The sequence below is a fragment of the Sus scrofa genome, chromosome 1 (genome assembly GCF_054392235.1).
Source record: "Sus scrofa isolate SSC_HxYL_T2T_F1_AM1 chromosome 1, Sscrofa_HxYL_maternal_Yorkshire_Landrace_v2.0, whole genome shotgun sequence".
NCBI lineage: Eukaryota > Metazoa > Chordata > Mammalia > Artiodactyla > Suidae > Sus > Sus scrofa.
This window is the reverse complement of record NC_139383.1, coordinates 4,897,521-4,912,349: the sequence shown is the minus strand read 5'-3', so window position 1 is coordinate 4,912,349 and position 14,829 is coordinate 4,897,521. Positions and strand designations below refer to the sequence as shown.

The window sequence follows — 14,829 nt, the reverse complement described above, 5'->3', positions numbered from 1 at the left end:
CGGGCTCGCGGGGCGCGCCGGGGCCGGGGCGCGGGCGGGACCTGCGGGCGGGACGCCCCCCCGCCCCGGCCCCTGGGCCCCGGGTCCCGGCCCCCGCGCCCCGCCCGGGCCGGCCTGGGCGCCGGCGTCGGAGCGCTGGGGGAGCCTGCAGGCCCGCCCTGCTGCGCCCCGGCTCCCGGCCGCGCCTGCGAGCACCGCGACGGCCCGCAGCCTCGCGGGCCTCCGGGGGAGCGGCCCGGCCTGCCCGCCCCGCGCCCCGCGGGCGCCTGAAGGACACCGGCTCGGGGCCGCTCCCGAGGGGCCTTCCCGCGGGTCGCCGGCGCTTCCCCCACTGGGAGATGCCGTGGGGCTTTGGGTTTTTCGAAGTTTGCGTGGCTTGTGAGTACTCGAGGGGAGTAGCGTGGGCTCGCTAATTGGGAGGGGTTCCACAGCCGACCGAGAGTAACGCCGCTTCAGCCCGGGGCGAGGACCGAATGACAGCGGAAAGCACTTTTTGTCCTTTTGTTTGGGGAAGCGAGAACTGTTGGGGAGTTTAACTTCACTTCGGGGGGGGGGGGGTGTGAACGCGAAATACCGCGAGGACAAGTGTAAACGTAATCCCGAGTTTCAAAGAACTTCGGCGGAGAGCTTCTCCCGAGGACGCCGTTGCCTTAGTTTGCAAGACAGGAAATCAAGACGTTTGAAAGGGCGACGATAAAAACGAGTAAAAGTTTGCCAAAACGCTGTGTTGGTGGAGAGCTGTGAGGAGCGACGAATGTCGAGAAGATTAATTTTGACCCACTCTGGAATTACTTTAACAAGGTCTTGTAGCAGTGACCCGGAGTGTTAATTTCTGGTCGCTGTGCACGTCTGTGGACGCCGAGGGAAAAATATGACCAACAAAAATGTCTGTTTTGAAAGTCGAGTAGCAAGGAGTTTCTCTTTTCTGTGTAGAAGCATCCCCGGAGGACTGTTAAACGAAAACGGAAAAGTATATTTTATACAATGAACAATGGATTCCAGATTTTTCACAAGAATTTTGAGGAATTTTAACCATATAGAGCTGGAGAAAAAGGAATCTGAACATTAGAGAGTTGGGATGTCGCGAAAGAACAAAAGACCGGAAATGTCTCCGTGATAAAAGGTGGTTAAAGAAGAATCCCTGGAGCTTTTCTTGTTTTGAAAGTCACAGAAACAACTTAAAAGTACAGAACTGTTAGATTTTGTACTTTTTTGTACGAACCAAACTCGTACTGCGAACACATTTTTTTGCTTACGTGTGTTAAGTATACAGCTGTGGCCCATCTTGAAATGAGCTTTTTCCTAGTTGAAACAGCAAATTTGTTAATATCAAATTGTTCCGGAGAAAACTTGAGCTGCCCCTTTAAGGGATTCTGCTTTTCCTATTTGTGCTGGCATTTGAAAGATTGTGGAGGCAGAAAACTTTCTGGAATGTCAAAAAAAAAAAAAAAAAAAAAAAAAAAAAAAAAAAAGCTGGAACTCTTAAATTGAGTATTTCCAAATGTGGGCGCTAAGGGGCGCCAGTTATTTTTTTTTTAAACATGAGAAATGTTTGGAGCAAAATGTGGACCATAACTTAATAACCTGACCTATATTGCAACTTAAATCATAGATCATTTCCTTTGTCATTTTGTGTCCATATATGTATTTGAAAACATTGAAAACACTTTCTTTAAAACTGTTGGAAAAATTTTATCACATTGCTGAAGTAATACGCTATTTTTTTCTGGGCATATTTTGATGAAGGTTAAGTTTTACTAGTAGTAAAAATTTTTAAGATTTTTTTTTTCCTTAAGCCCAGTTGTGTAGAAGGAATCCTTTATAGTAAATGAAAATTGACTACGTTAGAGTTAAATTGCATTCTTTAAATTAATATGTTGAATTTAATCAAACAGCATAGGAGATTATAAAAAAAGTTTAGAAATATTTTCACTTCATTTGTACTATTTGAAGTAAATAATTTGAGTTTGTCTGATTACTTCTAAAAGCCTTCTCGTTTGTACTTCCAAGTTCGTCTAAAATCTCTAAATGATAATTTGGAGTTCTGTGTTAAAAAGTTTCTAACCTTTGGCTTGATTTCTAATCTTCTAAATCTATAATTCCAATTATATTGTTATTTCTAACGAAGGTTTGTTCCATTTCTCTCTGGTTGGAAATAGTAACCATTTGAGTTTTAAATGTTGGACACCACATTTTTTCCCCTTTTAGTGGGGCTTAATCCATCTCTTGCCTTAGTCTATCATTTAGTCTTTTCAGCTCTTAAGGGTAAAGATTGCTTCTGTATGGTAGCAAGGATGTTTTAAAAAGGGACAGCATAATGCCTAGGAAGTTTGATTTTTTTTTTTTTTTATCAGACCCGTACAAACATGCAGGAAAAAGGGCTATTCCTTAGTGTGGAATAAGCTGCTTCCTATAATTGTTAGCTTTATTATAAACAATTTGACTTGAGAAGAATATTGGTTTCTGAAGTGCATCGCATTTTTTCTATTCTGGGTGATTTACTTTTGAAATTTGACAGGTTATGCTTTACCCCTTTGTGGCCTGTCGTTGTCCAAAACAAATTAATCATGACTTCTGTTTGTGGTTAAGAATTACAGTTTCCTTTGTCCATAGGATTGGCAGAAAAATTCTTTTTAAATATTTATAAAACTATAAATGTTGCTTAGTGATTAGTTTCATCAAGTTAAGATACTGTACTTGGTTACAGTAGATTTATCTTCTGATAAATGGAAGTTTTGAGTGAGTATCAATTCTATTTCAAAATTTCTTAGAAAGTAAGCTTTTAAAGAATTTGCTGGTCAGTTTGAGAGTTTTTATTTCTCTGGTTTACATTTAGGAGGTCTGTGTGCTACTTTGTTTTTTTTGATTAAAACTTGACTTTAGACAGCATTTTAATTTTATGCCAAGTTAACCTTTAGCCTATATTTTGATTATGGATTGTGAACAATGTTTTTGTTTTCTGTTTCTTTGGGGGTAGGGGAGGGGTTGTCAGATTTTTCTCCTAACTATCTAGGACATGGTTGCTTTGGTAGGTTGTGAATGCATCTAGTCTGGACCACTCTTATAAAGGACATAATTTCAGTTGATAATTCCAATATTTAGTCTTTCATTGACCCTAGAGATGCTTACAGATAAAACAAGTTTTAAAGTCTTGTCTTCTCTCTTTAAAGAGAAGTTTTCCACTGAACCCTGGGATCATCCGTGGGAAAGAGTAATTACTCCAGGGTTTTTTTTTTTTTTTTGAAATGTTTGTCGTGAAAATGAAACTTAAGCAAGAACACTGAATGCAAATTCTGTTTCAGTAAAGTATTGCAATTTAGAATTGAGAAGGCATAAAAGTAAAAATCAGTTTGACTTAAAAATCTCAAATGGCGGAAATGAAGATCTAGGGATATTAAAATTAGATTTTGACTTCATTTTTTAAGTAGGTATGAAAATTAACAAATGTATGGTTTATGAGGAAGGCTAGCATAAATCTTTTTATTGTAAATAACTGAAAAATTAGTGTGTGGCTTAGAAAAAGTGAGCGAATGTGTTAGCTTCTGCATTACTGATTGAAAAATTTGTTTTCATTTTTTCATGGTCTTTTAGGGTGGAGGAGGTGGGAACATATAAATTTTCTTTTTGACCACAATTTATTTTTTCGCTCTGCTCCTTCTCCCTTGAAAATGAAGGCAAAAAAATATTTTAAGTTAAAATTTGCTTTACTAGTTAATATTTTCCACATTAATATTTTATTTATTATGCATTTATTATGGGATGTCTCATACCCTTAATTTTCCTACACCTAAATTTTTTGAGAAATCTTGCTCAGTTTAAAAATTGCATGGATATTTGTTGGTATTGAAAAGACTCTTGCTGTATATTATAGTTTTAGAGGGTTTTGTTTGTTTTTTCCTGAAGAAGCATTGTTGACAGTAATCAGTGTCTGTGACAAACAGCTCTTATTTAAGTTGAAGTAATTAATGTGTTCTTTAGGAGCAAAGATTGTGCTTTTATATGCACAATCCCTTGAATTATTAGTAATGAGAAGGAAGACAGTATTTATAATCAGTTGTTCTTTCCATTCTTTTTTCACCTCACCCAGGAGGTGTCACCAGCTATATTAAGGTAATATTGGAAGTGATAATTTGTATCAAAAGTTATTTATTCTGTACTTTTGAAGCTTAATTTCTCTGTAGGCAGAATACGTATTCAAAATGCCCATAAATACCATGACTCAGGTTATTCTTTTTTCTTAACTCTATCCAGTTTACATGTTCTGTAGCAAAAGCTCTTCTCCTAGGGATATAACGTAGTTGAGTTAATAGAAATAGGTCTCTGCTAATCGCGTTTGCTAGTGTGTTTGGTATGAGTACCTTTTCTTAAGTGCTTTGAGAATATCAAGTGAAAACAAGTTAATCTGGCCTTTTTGATGCATTGTACACATTATATTTCTGCTATTCTCCTCCTGCTAGTCACTGTCCTGCAGCTGCTTGAAGTGCATCAGTTTTCCATAAGAACAGATGGTTTTTTGGCTTACTTTTTATAAGTGAAATAGATGCCTGCAACAAAAGACATGAAACGTACCCCTCCTGGGCTTTACTGTGCATGATTCAGAGTCCCCTTTTTTGAGGCCAATGTAAGGTTTTTGTTGTGTTTTTTTTTTTTTTTTTTTTGACTTTTTTTGGTATTAAGAAAATTACACCAGTGTGATTATAAGGGTAGCTTTTTATAATCTGACTGGAACCACATTTTAATTTCCTTGAGAATTCAATGCTGCTAATACACTTTGAATTGTAATGCTGCAGGTATAAATAAAACCTGCCCTACTCTGTTGGAGATGGTGGAAATGCTTTGCCATTATTAGGTTTTATTTTTTGATTTCTTAAAAGACAGAGCCCACTGAGCAGTTTTGTGCTTCTGATATGTCAGCCATTGGGAAGATCAAGGATCTGTTTTAAGGCCAAGGGAAGGGGGATAGTGCATTGGCCCATGTCAAGAAGTCATCGTTAGAATTATGTACCAATTTTTTATTTACACGATTGACAGGACTTCATTACTTTTTCTGACCTCTCCTTTTTTTTTTTGACATTAAGATAGTTCATTGTGAATTTTAAGTGCATTAATGTATTTCTCTCTTAATGAGAACTTTTAGGAAATGCTTATATGCATTTTTTCAATTGGCATTTCAGTTTGGGGGCTCAAAATACTAGATTGTTTGATGTCCGAGTAAGATTTTTACAGCTTTATTTTCATTTAACAGATAGCGTTAAACTTCTCATAGTACAGTTTGTTTTGTTAATGTGACTATGTTATGAAATTTGACTATAAATATAAATAGCCTGTGTTAGGTACTACTTTCTATGTAGTTATCATACTTAACATTGTAATATTATTATCTCTTTCTGTTTCTGTTTCTCCTGTTAGAATTAGTTCTTTGAAGGTGGCCACTTCATAGCTTAGCACATGTATGATCTCATATGTTTGTTGAATTAATGAATGGGTTCACACTTTAAATCCTTTTTTTCATTTCTGGTTTCTCTAAAACATGGGATTAAGCAAATAGTTTTGGGCAATTAGAAAAAGGTATATGTATTTTTTTTCTTAAAAATGGTATTTTTTGATGTCTCGAAATATTTTTTTGCAGTACTTGCCCTCAAGGAGCCTTTACTACCATTGGTATGAATAACAATTAGAAAGACAAAATTGTTTTAAGCAGTAATTTCTAGCTAGTCCTTATACAAAGTATACCAGTCCATAAGCAGAGAAGACTCATCAGTGCTTATCTCAGTTCTTAAAAGTTTTGGCATTTACGGAATTGTATAGGTTATAGGTGAATCTTCCCTCAATTACCTATAAAAGTCAACATTTCTGCTCATATGTAGGTCTATGTGCTCCCTGCAAACACAATAAATGAGAATGATTCCTTGTCCCTAAGTGCTGCTTTGATGTGCTCAGGATAAATAAGGATTCTTTGAATGGTTTTAGTTTAGAGGAAAGCTGAGTATAAACATATGTGGCCGTTATAGTAATTTAACACAAATAGCACTTTTTAAAACACAGGTGTTTCTTGAAGCTAATTTGAAACAGTGCCATTACTTAGAAGACTGATAAATTGAAATTTTCAGTTAACTGAAATTTAACCCTTTTAAAAGGAGTCTACTTTTCTGTTTTAGTCTTAATAGTGTTTTAAAATAAATCTTTCAAGAGTTTTTAACGAACACATAGCTTGTAGAAGACAGTGATTTTCCCACAATTCTTGTAATTAACAAAGCAATAACTGAACTTAATGTTTTCAACATTTCCTCAGTTTCCTGAAGCCAGAAACTCTAGTTTGAAAACCCAGCAATCCTAAAAAGTCTAATAAAATAAACAAAATTTTGATTATGTTAGTAATTTTGCTTCATATATTCTAACCTGTATGTTTTATTAATCTAAATTTTGAGGTTGGTGAAATGAATCAATTTGCTATAGCATTTCTATTATATTACTTTTGATAAAGCAGAATTTGTCAATTTGGTTGCATTTCAAGGGTGTTGAGGTCTCAGAAAAGCATCAAATGTGCAGTTAGATCCATTAAGTGGACCTATGCTTATATGGCCATGGTGATAAAGAAGGGGTGTGTCTGTGCAAGCATGCATATGTATAAAGGGAGACATGCAGTACAACTGAGCTGGCCTTGAAATCTTAGAGAGTGGGTGCTTGTGAAGGTGAAGTTCAGAGCAAGGAAGGTTTTCAAAGTAATATTTGCTTCGCCTCAGGATTGAAGTGATTGTATATCAGCAGTGAAAAAGGGAGTAGATTTTGAATAAACATTGCTTTTGGCTTTTGTGCAGGACTAGTTGTAAAGATTGGGAATGATCACCTGGTCAGTTGCAAGTTATTAGAGGAACTTTTGGCTTTTATGTTAATTTAATAGTTTAAAATACATAGGAAAAATTAAAAGTACATAATATATATGTTTATTACATCAAGGAGAAAGGAAAGCACTGGTAAAAAACAAATTTTTATGCAATTTTTACTTGATCTTTTTTTCATTAACTCTTGTCGTGGTATTTTATAGTCTCAAAATTCTTCTACAAAGGTATTTGAAGAAATGTATATGTTTAAAAAAGAAATACAAAACATTTCTTCTTAGATGCAGTTGAGTGTGAGGTATGTTAAAGCAATAGAAGCTCATGGAATTTCAGAGCTAGCAGGGACTTGAGAGTTGAGGGATGAGGTCTTTATTTCATAGTGCAGAGACCAAGGTATGGAGAGGTTGTGACTTGTCCACATCACAAGGCAAGGTGATCTGTTTGATGAATGTACCACTCTCTAAAGGGAACTAGAGAAGGAAAACCCAGAATAGTTCGTGCGCTAAAAAACTGCTCTTGCCTCAGGTTGTGAACATGGAGAAAAAAAGTAAAGGGTTTTTGGTGATTCTGTGGTATGTTGGGCTTGAGCAAAATATTGATCAAGATTTTGGAGCTAGAATATATATATTATAATGGAAATCTTTATGATAGTTAAAGGACTAAAAATAAGAAAGTAAAGGTGTAAAAAAAAAAAGTGAAGGTGTTTTTAGAGGATTTCAACTTAGTCATTTAAACTTAGTAACCAAAGGATAGAACTTTACCTTTTAAATTAATATGGTACAAATCTAGTGACTATTTATTATTGTTGTGCTCTTTTTATTACTGTGATTACTATTTTTAATAACTACTCGAGGAAACAACCTGTGACTGGGATTTTTTTTATGTAGAGTTTTAATATTGTTAGGTGATTCAAGTCAGGAATATACATTTATATCAGTTTTAGATTAGCATAGGGTAGTTAAAAGCATGGTAGGCAACTCTGAAGACAGCCTGAGGTGGATGATGATGAGTGGAAAAAGAGCTGTGCTAGGTGGCCCCTACCTCCCAGTCCTGATGCCCACATCAGGAGCATCCACTGTTTCTTTCAGGTGTTTGCAAAAAAAAAAAAAAAAAATTAAGTATGAACCACAGTACTTTGCTTGTTGTGCTGCAGTTGTATTTCTCTGATAGAATTGCTGTTACATGGCAGGCAAATAAACTTTTTTAGAGGAAATAAAAATTTCAAGCCAACACCGAATACAAATTTCTCTATTAACTGCCCTTAATCCTTTATTACTGTTGCTGCTGTCATCATTGTTGCAGTGATGCTCCCATTGTTATTATAGGTTTTCAAGTATTGATTCTGTGTGTGTGTGTGTGTGTGTGTGTGTGTGTGCATGTGTGCCTGTGTACAAGCCTGAGCCAGCTTAAAGATGAAAATGAATTTGTGTTTCTGACTACAAGCTAATGAAACCATGTTGCAAAGTAGGAGGAGGTGTTTGATAGACCTGGAGTCCAATCATGACTTTGCAGTCAACTAATTAGTTTGGTGATCTTGGACAAGACGTGTAACTTCTCTGAATCTCAACTGCTTCATCTGTAAATGGAATTATCAGCTGCCCTGCCAACTTCAAAATACTCCAAGGCTGGAGAATAGTATATGCAAAAGAGCTTCTTAGACTGTAAGGCAGCATCATCTAACTTCTGTCAACATTTTAAGGTTGTTGTTGATAGGATGGACAATCAGATAAGCGAAGCAGTTTGTAGAGAATGAAAGAAAAAAGGAAAAAAGTAATTTATTTTATCCATATACTTATCAGCTAATTTTTATGTGCAGGAGAATCAATCACTACTAGCATTCTGAAGGTTCAGAAGTCATTTTGAGCTGAAGTGTCTAGTAAGATTTTTTTTGAGAAGTGGAACCTGAGTTTGTATTAATAGTTGGTAGAATTTAGTGAAGTGAATGGGAGGGTTCTTCCAGCAGAAGGGGGCGTGAAGTATTGTCAAAACAGTACTGATGGGAGATAGAAAGACTTTCACAAAGTGTGTTTAGATGAAGTTAGTTGGAGTGGCAAATGCATGAAGAAAAGTAGTGAGGCGAGTAGGTTAGGGCTATATGTGTGGGTCTGGAATGCCAGGGTGAATAGTTTAGGTTTTATTCTGAGTTTTGTAAGGAACCATTGACCGCCTGAGTTATATTCAGATGCTATAATGAACTCTTTGGGGGTAAACTAACTAGTATATAGAATATATGGATTTGAGGAAGTAGAATTTGGACATGGTATGGAGAGTTAAGAGATTAGGAAAATTTTAAAAAATTGTTGTATTTTCTCAAAATATTAAAATATATTTTGATCTCTCTATATTTAAGATTTAAACTCGAGTTTTTTTTTTAAATGTTTTAACTAAAAATAAACATACAAATTTATTTTTCTTTAGCCATAAGTAACTGTATTCATACTGAAGTATTGAGAACACATGGGACTCATTTGTTTACCTGTCAGCCCAAGTTGTGGTTTTTTAGAATTGGGCTTTCATTTCTATGTGAATTAAAGAGAATTGAAGAAACTCTTGCTTTGGGGGAATCTTAGGAATTCTTGTGCAAGTTTGACTTAGAGAAAATTTTGTCCCAACTGCATCTGTCTAATATTGTTAAGTCTATTCGTGTTATCATGTACAGTGTAGACTTTCTGAGAACATGACTGTGCTCATCATCCATTTCACTTTTATTTAACCTTATTTTTAGGTTGATTATTTTATTTTAATTAATTAATTTATTTTGTCTTTTTAGGGCCGCACCCGTGCAGCATATGGAGATTCCCAGGCTAGGGGTCTAATCAGAGCTGTAGCTGCCAGCCTCCACCACACCACAGCAACATGGGATCCGAGCCATGTCTGGGACCTACACCACAGTTCATGGCAACACCAGGTCCTTAACCCCACTGAGCGAGGCCAGGTGGCCAGGTATCGAACCTCAACCTCATGGTTCCTAGTCGCATTCGTTTCTGCTGGACCATGATGGCAACTACATATATTGATTATTTTAAGTAGAGACATTTTGACATCTCATCTCTAAATGTTTATCTCTTTAAAAACTAATAGTTTTCTACATATTGACTTCACACTGAACAAAATAGATTAATCCTGCACTTCATGTAATAAGCAGTCCATATTCAGATCTCTGTAGTTGTCCCCAAAGTGTTCCTTATAACTGAACTGGGCTTGTGCAAATCAGGATCTGACTCAAGACCACTCACTGAACCTGTTTGTTAGGTCTTTAATCCTTTTAAACCATGAGCCTTCTCTCCCCCCCCCCCCCCCATGGCACGGGGGTAACTTTGTTTCAGGCGTGTTTCTTAATGTCATATGTCTATTACTTTGGAAGTTCAGTCTGAAGGATTGGTAGGTTCAAGTATAAGATCATAAAGGATACTACATACTTGATGTTGCGTAACTCTTGGGGCACTGTTCTAGTTCTGCCTAAAATTAATATCTGGGTTGGAGTGGCGATGAACTGATCTTTCCACTGTAAAGTTTGGGTATTTTCTTTAACAGGTAAAGCTTTCTTTCATCAGCAGAGGATATTACTGTTCTAAAATAAGTTCCTAACGGAAAAGTCAGATCTTATTAATTATTGGTTGGTTCTCAGAGTAAAGTCTTGGTTTTCTAGCTACCTCAAATGAAGGCTAATTTTTTTCTGTCTTTCATGATAGTTGTTATGGGCTCATGGATCTTCATAGACCTACTGCAATAAATATTCTTTTTGATGTTCAAATTGTTACAGTTTTGGTCTGTGATAATCTAATTGGCCCTCGTGTCTTTTGAAATCATCCTTGCTTTCTGGGGCAGTTTGATGCCCCATGCTCACCTGCCTCACAGCTAGAATTAGCCCTTTCTCCAAGGTTCTTTTTTTTTTTTATACTTTTTTTTTTTTTTTTTTTTTTTGTCTTTTTGCTATTTCTTGGGCCGCTCCCGCGGCATATGGAGGTTCCCAGGCTAGGGGTCGAATCAGAGCTGTAGCCACCAGCCTACGCCAGAGCCACAGCAACGCGGGATCCGAGCCGCGTCTGCGACCTACACCACAGCTCACGGCAACGCCGGATCCTTAACCCACTGAGCAAGGGCAGGGACCGAACCCGCAACCGCATGGTTCCTAGTCGGATTTGTTAACCACTGCGCCACGACGGGAACTCCTCTCCAAGGTTCTTTTTAGTGAAATTGATTTTAAGATGTGAATTTAGGCACTAAATAGGTTGATTACTGTCAGGGTGAGGTTACTTCCAGGCCACTGGCCATTTTTCTGTGAACAGAGCTAGACAGCATCAATTTGAAATTGATGAATTCATGTTTGTATTTTCATTTAACATTATATTTAATTTTGTAATCATATCTTTCTTTTTCTGCCAACACCAAAATAACATGGTTTTTGAATAATGAAGGAATTGCTTATGTACTTTATCGTACAATATAAAGAACATACTTACAAAATAATATTACTAGTAATAGTAAAATTACTAAATATGTTTAAATATTTTTTATACATTTAGACGTTAAAAATTATAGATACAGCTGGTGAGTGACCTCTTGTTCTTCTAATTGATTGTAATTTTCTTCCTTTGGCTTTATTCTATTTATAGGAAGTATTTTTTTATTTTTACTAAATCTTGTTGACCTTTTGATGTCACTTACTAGCTAAGTTCTCTTGTTATTATACTGACTGTGTCTGTTGGCTTTTGCCCCATGTCCAGCAGGAATTAGAGGAAAATATATTTTCAAATCAGGGGTTAGTGAGTGTGTGTGTTTATGGAGATACGATCCAGAAATAAGGAGAAGGTTGTGCTGTTGAGGCTAGTGCTTTGTATCTTTAGCCTGAAGTGTAGGAAGAGAAGAGAACCTAACAGGCAAAACATTTTAATTTAGTAAATTCTTCTGAATATCAGTGAAAGAATAAGTATAGCTCTTTAGGCTTTTAAAGTCCTAGGAGTTAGAGAAAATCCCTTGGTAGAAATTCTGATTTTATTTCTAGGTAGTTGCAAAATCTCTACTGTAAAGTTTTTGTCCTTAAGAACTTTCAATAGTAAGGGAGCTATGTTCCAGCAGATGGAGATATGAGTACACAAAAGACACTGTTTAGTGATTAAAATGTGTTGAAAAATAACCCTCTTGCCAGAATAGGACATTTTTCTCTTTTAAATTGTAAGAGAAGAATTGCTCAGGAATATGATCAATACAAATTATTGAACTTAATATTTGGGGTGGTATGTAAATCAGTTGTGATATTTCTTTGGAGAATTTGTCTTTTTAAGAGACCATGTGTTGGTATCTTGACTGTATAAAATATGATTGGTTTCAGACATTGGATTGATTACAGCAGTTTTCTGAATTACAGTTTCTGCCTTTACAGCTTTGAAGGGTTGTTTGAAAGGTTTTTGTTTGTTTTGGCAGGGAACTGAGTCAAGTCTGTTTAAAGGTATTCTATTGTATATTATCTTTGCAATTCTAAAGTCTTTAACCAGGCAATTGATGTCTGTTTATTAATCTAAGCAGAAAATGTGTGCCATAGTTTACTATTATGTTATTTGAAGAGAAAGTTCTTTTGGAGATTATGGTTTTATTATAGTAATAAAAATTATCAGTAGTAGAAAGGTAATCTTATCTCAACTTTATTGTAGTTTATAGCATTCTGTGTGTGTGTGTGTGGTTAGGTAAGTACATATTTTGCTTTAAAATAAACCTTGAAATTGTTAAAGAAACTGGTTATTTAAGTTCCTTCTTGGATATGATTTGGAAGTAATGTGTTTTGTTGACAATTAATACATTTATATTTTTCTAGCTATTACACTGAGCTTTTTTAACAAATGCCAAATCAGTTTTAAAATAGCATTTTTCCTTCCATCACTTCGAAGTTGAACTCAAACCTGAGAGAAGAATGTGTGGGTTATGTCTTCTTTGTTTATGTGCAGAGAACCTGGGAAGAAGAGATCTACTATGGTACCTTTGTAGAACTAATGGTAACTTGCATTTTACTTCCCCCAGGGCTGTTGCTTTTCTCTTTTTTGTTACTTGTGAAATGTAGAGAATTGAAGATGCAAACATTACCAACTCACTTTTCACAATAGCGTGGTTTGTGGTCTCTGAATCCTGGGAAAGGTGGTGGTGTGAGGGCAGAGGAGTAACATAGCATATTGTCTTTGAACCTGAATGTGAATTATTATTTTTCTGTGGAAGTTAGGAATGGCTTATTCTGTTTGTACAGTTTTAAGATTGTTTCTTGTAGTCTTTTGAGAGTTTATGAGAATCTTAAATATCTTACTCCTAGTAATCATTAAAAATTTGTTATAAGGAACCAGACACATTCATTTTATTTTTATAGCAAGTACTCTTCATCTCATAGAAAAAAACCGAAATTAAAAAAAATGAAAATCACCCGTAATTCAGTGATAATGACTCAACATTTTTGTGAATTTCCTTCTATTCTTTTCCCCCTCTCTATTTATGGATATGACAGAATTGGGATCTCATTGTAATACTACCCCTGAGAGTTTTTTTAACTCTCAAGAGCATTTCCCCCTGCCATTTTATGTTCTGTAGCAACATACTTTTTATGGTGACATAGTTTTCATCTTATACAGGTATATTATAATTTATTGACTCTTCTGTATTAGACATATTTTGCTTTCAAGAATCCTGCATGATGATATAGTATCAGTGGTTTCAGAAGTTTATCACTTACTGTTTAAAAGCCTTAAGTTTCTAAGTATTGTAACTGGGCCCTCTGAATACCGAGCTCTTTTTTTTTTTTACATCATGGTTGTTGGAAATCAGGGTTTTATGCTACATTCCAGTAGGAAGTGATTGGTTTTATGTGACATGCAATTTTTGAGTAATGCCAGAGTTGTGTATTTTACGTATTAGTTTTTAATGACTTTACATATTTATTTGAAAATTTTTATTTCATTTGCAAGTATTTGAATGGATACTGTATGTGGGATGTTAGGAGGAGTACAACAAAGCTTCAGATTCATTCTGTACCTTCAAGTTGTCTGAGTAGTAGGGTAGATAGCATGAAATAGAAGTAATATAAAGTAATACAAGAGAGGACTAAAGAATGTTGCTAAAGCAGTCACTTTAGGCTGGGAAGGCTATGGAATGTTGCAGGAAAAGAGGTACAATTTTATTTTTTACCTGGCTCTTGAGGGATAGATAGAATTGAAATGGAGAGAGGTAAGGGAGTAGCATTCTAGCTAGACACAGGGAACACCATCCTTGAAAGTGGGAACACAATCCACTGAAAGTGAGTAGGAGAAAGTAATTCTCTACTGTGTAGAGCTTTAAATGCCTGGATTTTAGAGTCTGACCTATTGATAATGGGAGACCCATTTTGAAGGTTTTTCCTTTTATATCTTTCTCTTAGTTTTTTTATTTTTCTCTTTTATCTGCCTCCATATTTCTGTTATTAATGTGGTAGATTGCTATACTTGGTGCTTATTTTCAGGTTTTCTTCTTAAACTAACAACTGCCACTTCACTTTTTTTTTTTTTTTTTTTTTTTAATCTATACATAGTTACTTTGGTTTTCTTTCTGTTCTCTTTTGGATTTACTTAACCCTTTCTTAGGATGCCTTTATTTTCTTTTCTGTAGGAGTCTGTCCATGATTGTGTTGGGTTTAGGTGCATGAAGGAAAAGGTTCATCTGGATTAGTGAGCGAGTGACTTCTCGAACGATGAATCTAAGCTGTGTACTAAAGGTGAATTGCTAGTGTATCTTGGTCTATATGTGTGGTATATAGGTCTTTGTTTTTATGCCTCCATTTTGCCATCCTCTCCAGTTGCTTTTGCTCTAATAGCTTGAAAAGACTACATGGTTAGGTTGGAGAGGAGAGATTGAAGATCTCAAACTGTGGTTTGAGGGAGGCTTTAGATAAGTGTGTTTGAAGCCTGTTTCATGTAATGCTGGCTTCCTGAGGTGGTCTGAGAAGAGAAAGGCTCTGTAGTCAAAGGAGTGCTGCTTA

The 14,829-nt window shown here is 36.0% G+C and overlaps 1 protein-coding gene across 25 annotated transcripts in view; it reads left to right on the top strand.

Moving 5' to 3' along the window:
- QKI (QKI, KH domain containing RNA binding) overlaps window positions 1-14,829 on the top strand; it is a 151,206-nt gene that overhangs the window by 773 nt on the left and 135,604 nt on the right. For 6 of the 25 annotated variants that reach the window (XM_085011556.1, XM_085011597.1, XM_085011576.1 and 3 more), the window contains exon 1: window positions 558-1,123. The exons of 13 other annotated variants lie outside the window; for them this stretch is intronic. The gene's annotated coding sequence lies outside the window, so the exon portion shown is untranslated. Of the gene's footprint in view, window positions 1-88; window positions 1,124-14,829 lie in introns of those variants that run through there. 6 more of the 25 variants (XM_085011545.1, XM_085011534.1, XM_021083682.2 and 3 more) reach the window with 2 other exon arrangements.